At 39.2% G+C, this 16,716-nt stretch overlaps 1 protein-coding gene and 1 long non-coding RNA gene across 2 annotated transcripts in view; one reads left to right on the top strand and one right to left on the bottom strand.

Annotated features, from left to right (window-relative positions):
* LOC146653544 (uncharacterized) overlaps positions 1 to 8,494 on the top strand; it is a 28,620-nt gene extending 20,126 nt beyond the window's left edge. The window contains exons 3-4 of the long non-coding RNA XR_014907144.1: positions 5,990 to 6,057; positions 6,416 to 8,494. This is a non-coding gene — a long non-coding RNA (uncharacterized LOC146653544). The remainder of the gene's footprint in view (positions 1 to 5,989; positions 6,058 to 6,415) is intronic.
* Positions 1 to 16,716, bottom strand: part of LOC146653543 (calsyntenin-2-like) — a 367,985-nt gene that overhangs the window by 182,329 nt on the left and 168,940 nt on the right. The window lies entirely within an intron of this gene.

Consider the following 16,716-nt stretch of genomic DNA (forward strand, 5'->3'; position numbering starts at 1 on the left):
CAATTACTTCAACTTGGAGCAGGGCCAAAGCACTGCCGTGCAGGAGTCAAACCATCAATAACAGACTGGCATCCGATGCAGCACCAGCTAAATCATTACAGTAAACACAAACACTTCACTTTAATCAGCTGGCAGCTTACATCCACCCACAGAATATTCACTGCTTTCAGTCAGTGACGGCCAGGAAAGGTGAAATTTCCCGACAGTGATCTAAAAATTGACATTGGGCAATTTTTTGAAAAAACAACTTTATTCTATTTCCTGTTGCTGATTTAAGGCATGGCTCACATTGGAAACTGTATCCACCAAGTGCTAATTGAGGGGAAAAAAAGATAATGCCATAAAATGAATCAATATAAGGCTTTAATTAAGATCAATTCCAGTATTTTGTGTCATAGAATGACTTTGTAAGGCCTTTCTACATGTAAAACGCAAGTTCTTTGACACAACTCTTTCCTCTACGCTGAATACTGAAATATGATTGGCCTTCCAAAAATGGTGAGAGGAGGTAAAAAACCACAAAAGCAACCAAAGAGAAAAAACCCGCTAAACATTAACAAAACAAAGCCAAGGCAATCACATTAAACACAAAGAGAAATCAATAGTTTCTATTTTCCAATTCTGTTCATGGAAATGCCCTCGAGGGAGAGCATGTGTCCTTGTCTGAGCAAGGCCAGTTAAAGTTCAATGTGTTCAAATATCCGTATCAGAGTTTATGACCCCCATTAATGCCTCAGAGGATGTTCTCTCCACAGTCGAGCAACATGATGAAGCAAAGACCATCACATCGCTGACACTCTCTTTGATCATGGATAGAGTTTATTAGATCTAAGGTCAGCAAAGCCAAACAAAATCAAAGAACAACCACACAATAGAATATTTAGAGTACATGCAAACCTGATTACGTGCCAAGTTTTCTTCACAGCAGAAATGCAACCGAGCCCACAAACGTTTTTCATGTGTTTTTTAATACAACGCAACAACACCCTGGCTTTGTTTCGACGTTTACAGTATTTCAGTTTTATTTGTTTTTCACCAGTGTAGCATGCAGTGCTTTATTGAGCTTTATAGGCCCGAAATTAATGTCAGAATGATCCACTAAGGCTCAGGCAGGGATTATGAGAAGCTCGTTTCAGATATCAGTTTAACTCTCGCACTAACTGGATTATTGATGCATCTAAGCCATTTGCACTGTTCAGCTTTTCATTTTACTAAACTAAGAGAACAGTTAGCCAGTCCTGTTGCCTGGAAGGCTCTGCTTACATTTCTGTTTGCTATCTTTCTTCTGATTGGATGCCCACAGCAAACAGAAGGATTTAATTACATTCTGGCTTCACTCACACAAGCATAAAGAACAGTTGGTGACCCCTTGGCAACCTCCAGTCACTATTCCCTGATTCCACAACTGATTGCTACCAGAGGGTTACTGACCTTAATTAAAACAATAATTAAAAAATAATAACTTTACAAATGTAATCAGTTCAAAGATACAAAGAAGGTTTTTATGAGTCCTTCTCGTTTATTTTTATATACCAGTCATGTCTGCATGAGTACAAGAGAACGGTGAGTAACAAAAACAGATGACCCTCAGCAATTTGAAACACGAGAACAGAAACGCACGCACACAAACACACAGATGAGGATCTGTGCCATCCCATCCCATTAGTAGTGATCTAATGTGATGGCTGTGGCTCACTTGGTAGAACAGGCTGTCAACTAATTGAGAGGTTGGTGGTTCCATCTCTGAATGCTCCAGTCAAAGTATCCTTGGGCAAGATACTGAACCCAGATGTTTATCGGAGTGTGAATCAATAGATAGAAAGCACTTAGATGTAGAAAAGTAAATGTGTGTGTGTGAAAAAGACATGTTGTGTAAGGTAGATTAAGTCGTGCATTAAATAAGAACCTGACAATTTACCTCTGCAAATGTTGTCTCACAGCAGCGTCCACATAGTGTTCGATTAACAGAAATATATGGCAATAAGAGGTATGCATTTTATTGATTTTTACTGCTAAAAAGGTTTTCTATATAGCAAACTTTAAACTGGGTAAAGTAATCGTATGTTATGAGGAAAACAAGGCTTTTCAAAGACACAACTTGAGATACAAAGTCACACAAAAACTTCCACTGGGAAAATCCATTTATATGTATCTATTTCTGTCGGCATCAGCTTCATTGTTTTACAACAAAAACAGGGATTTAAACTTTTTTATATATTCGAATGAAAGATTTGATAGTGTCAGAAGTTCATGTTTATATCATAATAATAAGCTGAAATGAACCCGAATCAGAGAATGACCACTGCAGGGATCACCTGGCATTTTAATGCATCTGTTCATTTTAAAGCCATTCCAAATATTATTTCTAAGCTTACCAAAAGGCATCACCCACTGCCCTCCACAGAGCCCAGAGGGAGATTAAAAAGTCCCAGTTCCAAAAATAACTACTCTGACTCTCCATTATGTCACTCCACTCTGCCCAAATACAGGCTGAAATCCTGCCATCGAGCTATCGATCATCTCGTCGTGTACCGACGGCTCCGGCAGTCAGGCCCAGCTGTTCACCATCATCACCACTGAGTGTTATAGGCTCCGGTCCAACCACACAATGGATGTGGCTCCACTCAGCTTTCCTTACTCTGCCCGTGATTTAACGAAAGCTGGACCAAAGCCAACAAGGCATAAGGCTTCGACCGGCGCATTTGGGGCTGAAATGAGGCAGGAACCAAAAGTCTGGATGTTTGTAAATGCTACAGAGAATTGGTTTATCAGAAAATCAGTTGCGATATCGTTTATGGCAGAGGCATCGTGTCCCAACTGACCAAAACACAAAATGTATTCTAATCTTGTTTATGCTCTATTAGGGAATTTGAGAGGGAAACCAGATGAAAATATTGATGCTGCTGCCCATATCTCTGGTGTATTTTATATGTAAATTGCCATCAGTTGCATCATCCTGTTTAAAAGCTCCCGCAGCCAAAGGGTCCACGAGGCAGGAACATATCTTCTTTTAGTGCATTCTGTGGTAATGACTGTGTTAGGCTGTGTTAGCGAGCGGGAATGGAGTGCAGGACGGACGACTTGCTGTGGAACGCTGACGACTATGAAACGCAGCGGGCTCACATGACACGTCCACCATCACTGCTGGCAGTGTTTACCTTTGGGGGGGAAGTGTACAGTGTGTCTGATAACAGCTGCAGAGAAAATGTTGTTACTGTGTTGGTGTGACGTTCCTGGAGAAAACTCCTAGAAGATTATTTTTATACTTGTGCCTCGGAGATCTACAAAAGGCACCACAATCTTGGCATTTACATCAAACAGCAAGACAGATGTGACAGATGAGCTATTCTGACAGCTACAGTAGAGACATGATTTCTGCTTTTCCAGCGTTCACAACACTTGAATGCCCTCTTTAAAGCCTCTGTTTCATTTCATTAAAGCACTGTGCTTTTGAGACCAGATTGGCTCTTCCCACACATGGATGTGGCTACGCTTCCCCCTGTGCTAACAGTCCATTTCAAATACCACTGTGTACATGATAAGTTGTGTAAAGATGCAAAACGGCAACAAAGACAACAAGTAAAACAACCCAAACACACACCTACGTTTCCTATAATGCAACTTAGTAACTTACATTAGACGCTGATTTCCTGGCAAATGTTTCACATGATTTTCTAGACCACACACACAGAGCTCAGAAAAATGGCAGAAATCATTCCAGCCCCCCTCCAAGCACTAAATATCTGAGAAATGGTTTATAACTATAAAAAATGTCATCACTGTAGACAGTGTGTTCACACATGGAAATTATAGCTCTCCTCACTGTGATTCATTAGTTTTCTATACACCAGTCCCGACTTTAGACTACTCTTTTCCACTTCTAATGTGCTGTTATATGCTTCTTTAATACTTATGTAGTGGCTATAGAAGCTAACAAGGAAGCAGTCTTTGCATCAATGCCAAAACAGCTAAATAGGCTAATTTATAACTTTAGCCTGCCAATAATGTCAACTAATTTTGGGCTTGATCGGGTGAACCCTCCCTTAGTTGCACTGCAATCGGCGTAGGCTGCTGGGGGGGGGGGGGGGTTCCCATGTTGCACTGAACATTTGTTTTTCACTCACTGTGTGTTTATACACAACTCTGCAGTTAATAAGTAGTAGTTAATCTCCAGTTCTCTTCCACAGCCGCACCTCCCTAAAGCCTGGTACTGCTAGATGTATCTTCCTGTTGGAAGGGAGTTTTTTCTTCCCACTGTTGCCAAGTGCTTGTTCATTGTAGGGCCTTAACCTTACATTATAAAGAACCTTGAGTTCTTGATATTTTTGTGGTTTGGTGCTATATAAATGAAGTGGCACTGAACTGAATATTTTTAAACACATTTTGGCTTATTGTGCTAGAATGAATGCTGTGTGAGTTGAATGTTGTATTATGGTTTAATGTCTTCACTTTGCCTTCCGCAGTGTGAACAGTTACTGTGATCAGCACGTGGTTCGGGGAAAGAGTGTGAAACAAATGAAACATTTTCATCACGGCATTCGTCAAAGCTGCTGTTTTTAAATCAGTTAAAACTGTCACCACAGTGGCATTTAACAGATTTTTTTTTTTTAAATGGCACATGTTGGTCCTTAGAAACATGAAGCAATAAGTGAGTAAAATGAAACTGAAATACAAATCAAAGGTTTATTTTTTTCATATGATAAACGAGGAAATTATGCAGGGGCAGGGATAAGATAATAATAAATAAGAATATTTTCTTCTTCCTGCTCCTTTTCACACATGGTTGTAGTGCTTTTTGATAGCAAGTGTGGTTGGTTTGTTTGAATTGTTGTACCAAGTGTGAAATAAATAAATAAATAAAATGAAATGCTCCAATATAAACTGGATATATACCAAACAAGTATCTTTCATTTGACCTGATTCCATTTAATTTTAATGTTTTACATTTTTCATATGCAGCAACATTACATGTAAAATTTACCTGGAATTAAATTAGTTAAAGTGAGCAGTTTGGGAATAGTTGCTCCCTCCCTCCGTCCTGAAAAGTTACCCACTGGGAAACTCTAAAACTCAGCTCTTAGCTCAGCTTTTCAGAAGCTTCAGTTTAAATATTTCCAGCAGTTAAACCTTTCAAAGAAACTCTAGTAAAAGTATGATATATTTCTATTTTCCCTAAACACAAAGTAATCGTTCCAAGAGGCAAAATATTACCTGAGCTCTCATTGGAGAGAAGTTTGCATTTGCACAAGCTGTGAAAAATGACTTTTTCCACCAAGGTCTGCTGGCACCAGTGGGTCACCATCGCTCACTGCTACAGTTCAAATTGGCCTAGGAACCTGGGAGTGTGAAAGCAGGGTAGTCCCTGCCACAAACTGTATATATATGTGTCTGTGTGTGTGCGTGTGTGTGTCTGTGTGTGTGAGAGAGAGGTGTTAGAGCAAGTAAGCATGAAAGATAAGAGATTATGGGAGCAACAATACGCACCACAAAAATACCCTATAGATGGGATTTCTTGCTGTCTGCACCTGTTTTTCTAGAACTCTGCATGTGTGTGTGTGAGAGAGAGGGGCTGGTCTCTTGCTGTTCCTATACCTGTCTCTTTTTCTAACTAAAAATGTCGATGTCTGTGCATGTGTGTGCACGCGAATGCCCACTCTATCTCTATTGTCCAGTGTGTGCTTCTGTCTCTGCACACTCCTGAAAACCTGCACAGAGTGAAAACACTCAGTGATTGGCTGGCAAACATGGCCTCTATCCCTCCTATCATTTATTTCTCTCATTCGCTCTCTCGTTTATTCCTGCTGCCATTTCTCAAATTCAGCTTCTTATTAAATGTCTGTCATCTGTGCCATTTGTCCATGGTGCTGCGTTCCCCCATTCCCTCATTTGCCCTTCATGCCATTCTGTCCTTCTCTTGCTTCACCTTGCTGGAGAATTAAAGCTTGTGTATTCTGCTCTGATATTGTGTTCTTATCCTTTATTTACACAGCTTTGTTAGAAAAAGGACACCTGACTGGATGTGGCTTGACCGGAGCATTAAATGAGTTCATTGCTTATGTAAGTGGAACCATCTTTTTGGATCAACCGTCAAACTGTTGTATCTTCTCAATTAATTATGAATAAAACCAAACACAGAGGCCCTGACAAAACTGTGGTCTAGCTTACTAACTAAAAAAGAAAGCACTAAATTATAGGTTGTGTAAACATTTTTAATAATTATCCGATTAATCGTTTTAAGGAAACCGGATACATTCCAACCCTGTTTCGATGCGTACTTAACGTACCACGGTTTCAACAAAAAGATGCTGCTGCACTTAAATACCTGTTGCATGCTGATGGGCATCAAAGCTAGTTGTCATTTCCACCTCACTGCCAAATTAGATGTCTATCACTCTCTTTCCTGTCTGCTTCCTAGCTTCCTATCCTTGGCAAGAAGACCTCAGCGGATCACTCAAGAAAGGCCCGTGGGACACTCGAGTCAAACTGCACTCCTTCTTCAAAGCACAGCCAGTGAGAGTGAAACGTGATTAAACCTGGCAACACATCTCCTTACAGCTTTTAGCGGCTTTATGATTAAAATGTTTTCTCCTGATAAATGAGGACGGGTCACATTTCCCGCAGTGTCACTTCTCATGCTGCTGATACACTTTACAAGAAGGTTAATTTCCAATGTAACGATGAATGAGGGGGAAAAAAGCCCAAACAAGTACTTAACTGGCCTTCAAAGTACATCTGTAGATATTTGCTGAAATATTTGAGAAGAATCTGTTGTTACAGGCTTTTCTTTGGATCTTGACACTGTTTTTTCTTCAAGACAAATCAGTCTATGAATAATGGCAATAATGTATGACCGTAATATATATGAGTTTTCAGTTACTTGACATGAACAATATGATATTATTACTGCTGGTACTGTAATTCTGTTCTTTCACATAATGATCACACATTAAAGAGGCAGCTTTCCAGCTTTCAGCCCTTAGCGGGCCATTAAATCCTTACGCTAAGGGTGGCTCATTGACCTATCTTTATTCCCATAGTGTGGCATTATCTCCAATCAGCTCAGTATATCACAAAATTACACAGATTACACAGGTCTGGGCTGAGAAATGGACTGATGGTCCAAATAAGAGGTAATTTAACAATGTGTTCTTTCCATCATAAAACCCTAATAAATGTTCCTTTAAAATTGCAGAATTACAGTAATGACATTTCAATAACCACCCTTAGATCAAGGTAGCAGGAAAAGGCCAGATACAGTGGATATACTTTCTGTGTGCTGTTGCCGGCCAACCAAGGGTGGGAAGCTGAGTGCAAACTGAACTTCAAGAGCAATTTTCTTTCTTTGTCTTTTAACTTATGATGTTCAAACAACATTAAAAAAAATAAGAGTGCCACCTTTTATTTAGTTGATGTGTATGAATCTGTCTCATCCATCATCTCTCATTCCTTCCATTTAAATATCCACTGATTATTATTCAGCATTAAAGGATACCACCATCAATGACACACACTGAAAGATGCCAACATGTTCTCACTCCCAACATATTACGGTATGTGACAAATCGTCAGGATGTTACGCTTTCGGCCACCCAACACGTTCCTGTGTTACGTGTTCAGAAAAAGGTGGAAACATGAGAACCGTTTGGACTCAATCTGCACATATATATTCATTTTATTTTAATCGCTTTCGAAAACACTATCTAACACCATTAAGGTTGTGGTTAAGGTTAGGATTAGGGTTAGGGCTCAAATACATGGCTGGAACGTGTGTTACCAGTTGGAGCGTCATTCTATTGGATTACATCCACAATCGGGCGCGTATCATAGGGACGCGGAAGGTTACCTTTTCCGTACCCATGGGACGCCTCGGGATGTGACAAATTGTTGGTTATGTTACGCGTTGGGAATGAGATTGCTCCCTTATTTATCTGTCATGGATGTGAAGAGTAAACTCACACAGTCATATAATTCCTTTAAATACTTATATGATGTTCATTGACATTGATATTATGCGTTAATAACTGTTTAACCTCCTATCATATAAACCTCTGCTGATTTGTGTGGATTCTTTAACATCAACACATTCTTCATTATACATTTACTAGATGTTAAACATCGACTTATTAACAGCTGACTTATCTGCAAGCACCAGATCTTAAGTAATAATAATGATTTGCTAAATTTAATAGATGTATTAATATACTTATTGAGAGATAACAGTGCTTAATGGGCGCCTTTATCTGGACTATTATAGAGCACAGTGTTAAAAATCAATCAACCAATCACGTCCAAACAAGGATGAAATTGATTTTGGGATGCTTAGGGCTGAGTGCTGGCACATTCAGTCACCATATCCATATTCAACATCAACATCTAATAAAGACAACAACTGCCTTGTAACACTTAGTCACCTGTTAATAAGTCGACGTTTAACTTATGACAAGAACATTGATTTAAGGTAATAAGGTTTAAGGTGTAAGAGGTGTCTGTAACAAAACCCTTGTCTAAGTTTTTATGTAATTATACAAGAACTGCTGGTAAAACAGACTTTAACTCTTAATTTGTTGATAAGATCTGCATGTTAATTGTAAAAAAAAATAAAATAAAAAAAATATTATCATTAATGAATAACATTATACTGTCCTCCATATACAAATACATTAAAACGTAGTCATAGCAAGTTTTTCGGGTGTTTTTGTCCACAGTGAACTGATCATTAATAACTCTGTGAATCACTTGGATAATGACATCTGAAAAAAAGCCAATTGAAGCCAGGAGTTAGAAACCTGGAGTCTAATCAATCAAAAAGAGAAAATTGCTGATTTGCATAAGACTTGTAAGGTATTCTAAAAGAGATTGATCAGCTCATCGTATTGACAAACTGTGGCGACTCAGCCAAGATAACTTTAAAGGCACAGCACATAATTCTCACTGAGGTTCAAGATGAAGCCCAGAGTAACAGTTAAAGCCTTAAAATAATCATCAGGCAGTTATCGTCTCTGTTTACGATGCTGCTGAATCACACCAAGAGAGCGATTTACATCAGCTGTCCTAAAACTCTGAAGTGACTCTGTGAGGAATTCCCCAGGGATACTGTCCAGGTCTGAGCCACAGCTTCTGGAGTCTGTTAGTGGATGTTTGCGTGTATACACAGGAAGTGGTGGCATGGCTCGCCCGCATTATGGAAGTGCTCAGAGCCCAGTATGAAATGTTTAGCAGCACAATAGACAAGACAATAAATAAATAAAATATAAAATCGCTGTTTTGAGTACCAGCCTGTTGTTCTTTCAGAAGCCTAATGACTCACATGCAACCATGTTACTAAATGTTCTTTGCAGACGTAGCCGTCATAGCAATTGTAAGCTTGACTTATAGTTTTATTATTTTAAAATCCATCTGGTATGAAGGCGTGGCCTACTTGTAATTATTTTTTTAAAGCCAGAATCTTATAAAGTTAAAGTTTGACAGAAATTTGAGGGTTAACAGAGGATGAAGTTGGTAAGGGGGTAAAGGATAATATAAATGCTTCAGTTTAAAACACACACACACACACACACACACACACACAAAAAACCATCCGTAAACATAAAAGTTACAAAGACAAAGTCTAATTGAGAGTGCGTGGGAATATTTTGAGAAATATATTTCAAATAATCATTCCTGCCGCAACAGGATTGTGAAGCAGGTCCCAACAGAGTGCTGGAGTGTATTACATGGTGTGATGGAGCATGAGAAGGATGCTAATAAAATAGCACAGCCCGGCCTGATCTTTCTCCTTGACAGTGTCATGCTATATCCGAGGCTAATCAATATTAGTGAGGAAAATGCACAAATTCACTCCTGTGATACTTGGCACACGACACTTTTAACCTTGAGAGTCTTTTTATGCCGGCCACAGCTTGCTTTAAAAAAAACAACTCCATCGTTTTTCCTGTCTGTCCTCCATCTCGACCAGCTCCACTCACCTGGCGTGCTTCTACCAGAAGCTGTAATTAGCTTTAGCACTTTTACAACCCTTACATTATCTTTATTGCAGCTCCTCACTATGCCACATTAACTACAGAATAGATGCTGTCAGCTGTTCTGGAAACAGCCATAGCTAAAGCTGAGCCACAGGCCCCAAGCCACTACAGATGGTGATAATGTCAACTAAAGCATCATTCAGCGTGATAAACTCAAGTGCTAATTGGCCACTTAAGGCCCTAATCACTACAATATCTAACATATAATATATAATAATTGTTCGCTTTATTCAGAAACTATTGTAATGAATTATGTTGTGCATGTCACAGATCATTTAAAGGTAACCTGTGGAGTTCTCTGCCAAACCAAACTTGTTTACATTCACTATTTCTCACCTCCTCCACATTATGTGTTAAATGCACTTCTTTCCTCATGAAACATTTAAGTTGAAGTTTTACATTGTAGCAAAGCTCTTACCTGCCTTTAGTGATGATATGCTGATTCTTCTTGCACATTTAACTGTATCCCAACACTCACATGTTGAGTGCACTGCATAAAAACACTACATAACACCTTTAATTAACAGTATGAGCATAGCATGTTGTGTTACATATACTAATATATAAGCGATTGTGCTATTTCTTATTTCCCAGCATATAAAGTGCTGTGAAATTTGCCCCTTTTTCCAGTTTCTTAGTTTTTGCATGTTTGTCACACTTACTTCAGATAATCAAGCAAATTTTAATATTACACAAAGAGTAAGCTTTTAAATGCTATTTTCACTTATTACGTAAAGCAGGTTATCCAAAGTTACCTGGCCCTATATGAAAAAGTAGCTGCCTCTTGAACCTAATAATTAGTCCTCTGCAGAAATCTTTAAATTCAGCCACATTGGAGGGGTTTCTTGGACAAAGCATTTCATTTAAAATTTGGACTGACTATGCTACTAAAAAACCTTTATGTTATGCTCATGTTTTGTTGAGCCATTCAGAGGTGGACTTGGTGATATGTTTTGGATCACTGACCTGCTGGATAACACAAGTGCAGTTAAGCTTTAGGGGACGAACTGATGGCTGGACATTCTCCTTCAGGATTTTCTGGTAGACAGCAGAATCCATGATTCAATCAACTACAGCAAGTCGCCCACGTCCTGAAGTGGCAAAGCAGCCCCAGACCATCACATTACCACCACTATATTTTACTGTTACTATATGCTGTATTAGTTTTACACCAGCACTGTACAGTCAAGTGAAAAAGAAAGCTTTCACGAGACTCTATGCATACTGTTCGGTGAAAATTGGCACATCAGCACAATCACCTCATAGTAACTATGAAGCATGGTGGTGGAGGGGTAATGATTTAAGCTTGTTTTGCAGGCAGAGGGCTCAGGCACTGTATAACAGTATTCTAGAGTCAGACTGGCAAAGCTGAAATTTGCCAAAACTGGGCCATGCAACAGGACTATAATCACAGCACAGCAGCAAGAGGATGGCTGAAAAAGAATTGGAAGACAGTTCTTAAAAGAATCAAGGTGTTGCAATGGCAGACCTCCACCTGCCTACTGTCAGGCTGCTCAAGGTAAGATCATTGTGTGTAAAAGTACAAGTAGTCCTTGTGAGTTCATAGCCCTGTCTGATCAATAAAAGCGGCTATTCTTAATTTGGCGCTTTGGCGTAGACCACAGAAGCTCCACCTACCTGCTGTTTGTGAGAAGCAGCCAGTCAGAACAAAGCTGGCTTAAAGGGAGAGGAGCTAAAGCTGCTTGTTTCAGAGTGGACAAAATGAGGCCCAGTATGAGATAAATGAGTTTCATTTTGAACTGTGCATCATACAAAGATATTCTAGAGTCCAGGAACTAAATACATGGAAATTACGATAATATTTCCCCTAAGCAGAATCCCTTCTTTTACAATATATAATGATCATAGTCCAATTTCATGCTATTAGTTGCAAAAAACAGTTCCTCTCCTCAGAGATAATTTAGTAATTAAATTCACTGCAGTGTTTAAGTAGCAGAGAATTTAACCTGATGTTTCATCTAATAACCGAGGTGGTTGGGTCGTAATGGACACCATTTGCTACCCTCACACATTTTTTATAAAAATGTTTTTCCTGCTCAGGGAATATCGAGACTTTTTGGCATATTTCTCATTTCCTCTTTATGTGCTGCAAATATAAAAAAAAGGAAGGGCATGCTTTGCTTTATTAATACCATGCATACCAACTGCATAATAAAATCCTCCTCTTTTTATCTGAAGGTGTATATAGTCCATACAGCATAAGATCCCAGATTTTATTTGCTTCTTCAGATGAACTTTATAAATCTTAGGCAATTTGTTAGGAGTTTATAGTCTTCTTCTCATTTTTATGACACATGGTGATGAAGAGCCTTACAGTGTGAACTCGGCGTTCTTTCAAGTTGATCTGGGATTCTTCGATAAGAGGAAAAGAACTGTTAGCTGTGGTCTGGACAGTCTGAACCAAATAAATTAAAGATTAACCCTCCCAGAACAGCACCTCCACAGACCTCTCTGTCTCACTTCATCCTTGAAAATGAAAATGTTTTAAATACAGGCTACTCGGCAGCTCCACTTCAGGCATAAATCTGTTGAAAATAAGGCACTTATTGATGGAAGAATGTTTAGAGGATTAAGGCAATTGCACTAATCAGTGATGAGCCTTTATCAAATCATAAGCCTACTGTTTTATAAAGCCGCTTGTGTCCTGGGGAGTAGTTGATCCCAATTTGTGAACATCAGCCATCACCTAACAACTTAGCATGACTTTGCTGAATGACCGATGTTTGAGAGCTTCTATAGCAGTCGACATATAACTTAAACCCAGACCAAGACTTTCAGTTCAATGCACCACTCAAGTTTAAATACATATGTTAAAAACACATGTAAATGAAAAGCTAAATCATAATGAGATCACAGCCAGTAGTGTTGAGATTAGATTTCAGCTCTGAACACAATCATGCAATCAATTGCAAATAGAAGCCACAAAGCTTCCATAAATAAGCCCGTCCTTTGCATATGAAGATCCTAATGAGCTTCCCTTTCAGCCTTCTTGCTGACTACAGCTTCTCCAAAGCAAACGGTGGTAGTGAGGCCAAGACTGCTTTTACCGAAATTCACCGTCCGTCTCTATTAGCTACAAAATTAAAGTTATCTGTCATGGAAAAGCCAGTAGTTACAACTAAGGAAATAAATGATCTCTAAAGCAAATAAAAATATTATCTGATTGAATTATGTTTTGGTACCTGACATTTACCTACTGACAACTGCTATATTATACATACAGCTGCTGGAGTCGGGGTTTGAATGTACAAAAGAGGCATGTCTAAGCTGGGCGATCGTGGCTCAAAGAGTTGGCAGTTCGTCTTGTAACCGGAAGGTTGCTGGTTTGAGCCCCGCCTCGGACAGTCTCGGTCGTTGTGTCCTTGGGCAAGACACTTCACCTACCGCCTACTGGTGTTAGCCAGAGGGGCCGATGGCGCGATATGGCAGCCTCGCTTCTGTCAGTCTGCCACAGGGCAGCTGTGGCTACAACTGTAGTTTGCCTCCACCAGTGTGTGAATGAATAGTGGCATTGTACAGCGCTTTGAGGGGGCCTCAAAGCGCTATATAAATGCAATCCATTATTAAAAAGCTGCTCTTTGATTAAAGCATTTATGTGATTAGAAGTTCAAAATCGGTAACTTGTTTAAACAGTGCCAGTAAATGTCAAAGAGCTAAAATTGTGCAAATGCCCTTTTTAAAACTAAACATGCTGCACTTCTGTTACTGAAGAAAGACTAATGCAAATAATACTTCAATTTTTCCCCAAACTTCACAAATAACCTAAACTGTAAGCTGGAAAGAGGAAGAAGAGACTGTGAAATTATTCCAAGGTAAATTGATCACATTTTACTAGAACAGGCAATAATGGACTCAGATTTCAGAGACTGGAGATCTTTTGTTCTTGACTCCGTTCACCTCTGTAAGTTTAGATAAAGAAGGCAGAGGTCATGCAGTGAAAGTTGTGCTTCTATCGCAGGTGGCTGATGCAAAAATAAACTCTTTAAATACAAAAACTGCATGAGAGAAAAAAAACACACAATCTGATGCAAATATATGCATGCAATCATGCAGTAACGGTTAATCTTTGAAATAGTACTTCTCCCGAACAGGGGGATTACACTGAAGGCATTTAAACATGCTTTAGTTTTAAAATGTGTGATATTACACTGAGAAACACTGAATAATTTCATATGAACATGTTACCCTTAATTAATATTAATAAGTCTGAACATTGATTCATTAGAGTCAGTCATGAGGCCTTCTAAACTATTAATGACAACAACAGCTCATGTGCCAAGAGGGGATTAATAATGTATTATTCCCTGCCTACAGCAGATGATAGACAGTAGATGAAGTCTTAGCTGCATGCTTGTTGGACGATCTTTTGATGTCTGATCAATATTGAAAAGGATAATGAGTAACCCTTAATACATCTCAATGTGCTTCATGGCAGCCATATTTAAATCTTGAGCCTTTATTTTCCACCAAAATAGCCACAGAGATGTAAATCACAGGCCAGTCTGTCACTTGCAGTAATTTTCAATCCTTTTACTTCGAGGTTATTATCACCACAGCTAATATGGGGTTTGGACCTTTTGCCCTTCAGTATCCACCCCACTAGTGTGTGTGTGTCGTGCCTCTACTCCACAGCTCTGTGTGCGGTTGTGTGTACACCTTGCATGCATTTGCTGCGATCTGCCTGAGCAAATTGATACTGCGCAGGGATTCTTGGTGATCTGTGAGCCCGCTGTCACGGTGATGAGAGCAGCACAAAGACGTCGGCGTTGCGGTAAATGTCAGCATGTCAGCGAGGACTGACACTGACTATCCCTGCTCGGAAACGTGGGATTTGCCTCGATCCAGCACACATATGACAAGGCCAGACTCATACATGCAAGAATAATCCCTCCACACAAACTGAATGGGAAATCACACAGCAGAAGGCACGTATCCACCTGGAGATGTATAAACTGTGGCGTGTCAATGCAAATCCAGTGAAACAACAGCAGTACCTGTCAAGGGGAGCTGTGTTTCAGTTTTATTGATTGTGTGTACGTGCAGGAAAGTGCGTAAAGAGGAGAAGCAGACATGCATATTCAGGTAGTTACCCATGTGAGTATGTCTGCTTGTAGAAGTTTTCATAACTATCGCTCTGTCTTTCACTCACACACACACACACACACACACACACACACACACACACACACACACACACACACACACACACACACACACACACACACACACACACATATATATACGCAGGAGGATGTGCCTGCCAGTGTTAGAAAGGAATCTGGGAATTGGTATGTGTCCTTGCAGCTTTAAACAAACAAGAACTAAACTTGAGCACATACACAAACATACAAAGTGCTTAGAGTTTGAGAGTTGCTTGTTTAGATGGGTGAATAGATGTATTCCCTCTGCATTGAAAGGAACTATTACATCCTCCAGACTTCAGTATTTTACTGCATTTTTCTTTTGCTACTACTCGGTTTTACTCTGATTTTTTTGAGACAAATTCTACCAAAATTGTAGTATGTAGAAATTGAAGCATCTTTAACTTAATAGTCTTTGAAGATACTGAAAATGCCTTGAGAAACCACATGTTATCATCCTATCATGTCAAAAACTGTCAGGAGGCTGAAGTTTGTGCACCATTTAGGAGATTCGGTTTATTCAGATTGCTTTCACTTGCCTTTTACTTTCACTTGCACTTGCTGATTAGGCTTAAAAAACAAAGCAAAAAAGAAAACAGGACCAGAAAGAGATTGTGCTTTGAGTAAAATAGCATTGCCCTTGCACCTTGAAAAATGACACACCGTAAATGTGATGCCAAGATATCCTTTACAAGGGTTCATATGTGACAAGGTGAGACTGAGAGTGAACAAACTCAAAGGAGTATGTGTCAGGGACCCAGAGCCGCCTCTGCGTTCTGGTGTTGAATAAACCTTTGAAACTTGTATTCAGATTCAGCGTCTGCTTTCGGGTACTCAGAGTTTGTGTGGCTTATGGCAGTGTGAGTGACATGCCAAAGACGGCCATACAGCTTCAGACAGCTGTACGTGTAACTCTGTGATTTTAGTGTGAGTGATATGAATCAGGGCTAATACCACACCCTAATACCAGGACTACCCTTTATCTAAACACTACTGGAATACACTAAGGACCATTGTTGGTCAAGTTACTTGAAAAAAGTAATCAGTAACTAATTACTGATTACTTCCCCCAAAAAGTAATCCCGTTACTTTACTGAATACTTATATTCAAAAGTAATTAGTTACTTAGTTACTTTTTAAAACATGATTTATCCCCTAAATAGGTAATAAAGCGATAGATCTTTCAGCCCAATTCTACTTTTTCTGCATAATCCATCATATAAAAAATAATCAAATGAAGAAGTCTCTTTTTAAAACTTGTTTTATTAGTTTTAATCTTTTAACTTTATGCATCAAGCAATCATTAAATTATATGCAACAGTCTCTGACTGGAAGAAAAATGTTTAATATTTAAACCTATTTTCTGCATATTCCAGCATGTAAAATAAAATAGTTTTTTGTGTTTACACTCACTCTTTCAAATAGATACACGTAAAACACAGCAGAAAAGAAATAAAATCAAAGACTCAGCAGTTCTGTTGCTCTATTTTCACCTGTATAGCAGGAGTGGGGCAGGTGGAGGCTTGCCCTGG

The sequence above is a fragment of the Rhamphochromis longiceps genome, linkage group LG14, assembly GCF_057381845.1.
Source record: "Rhamphochromis longiceps isolate RC_006_pf linkage group LG14, R_longiceps_female_GT1.1, whole genome shotgun sequence".
Taxonomy (NCBI): Eukaryota; Metazoa; Chordata; class Actinopteri; order Cichliformes; family Cichlidae; genus Rhamphochromis; species Rhamphochromis longiceps.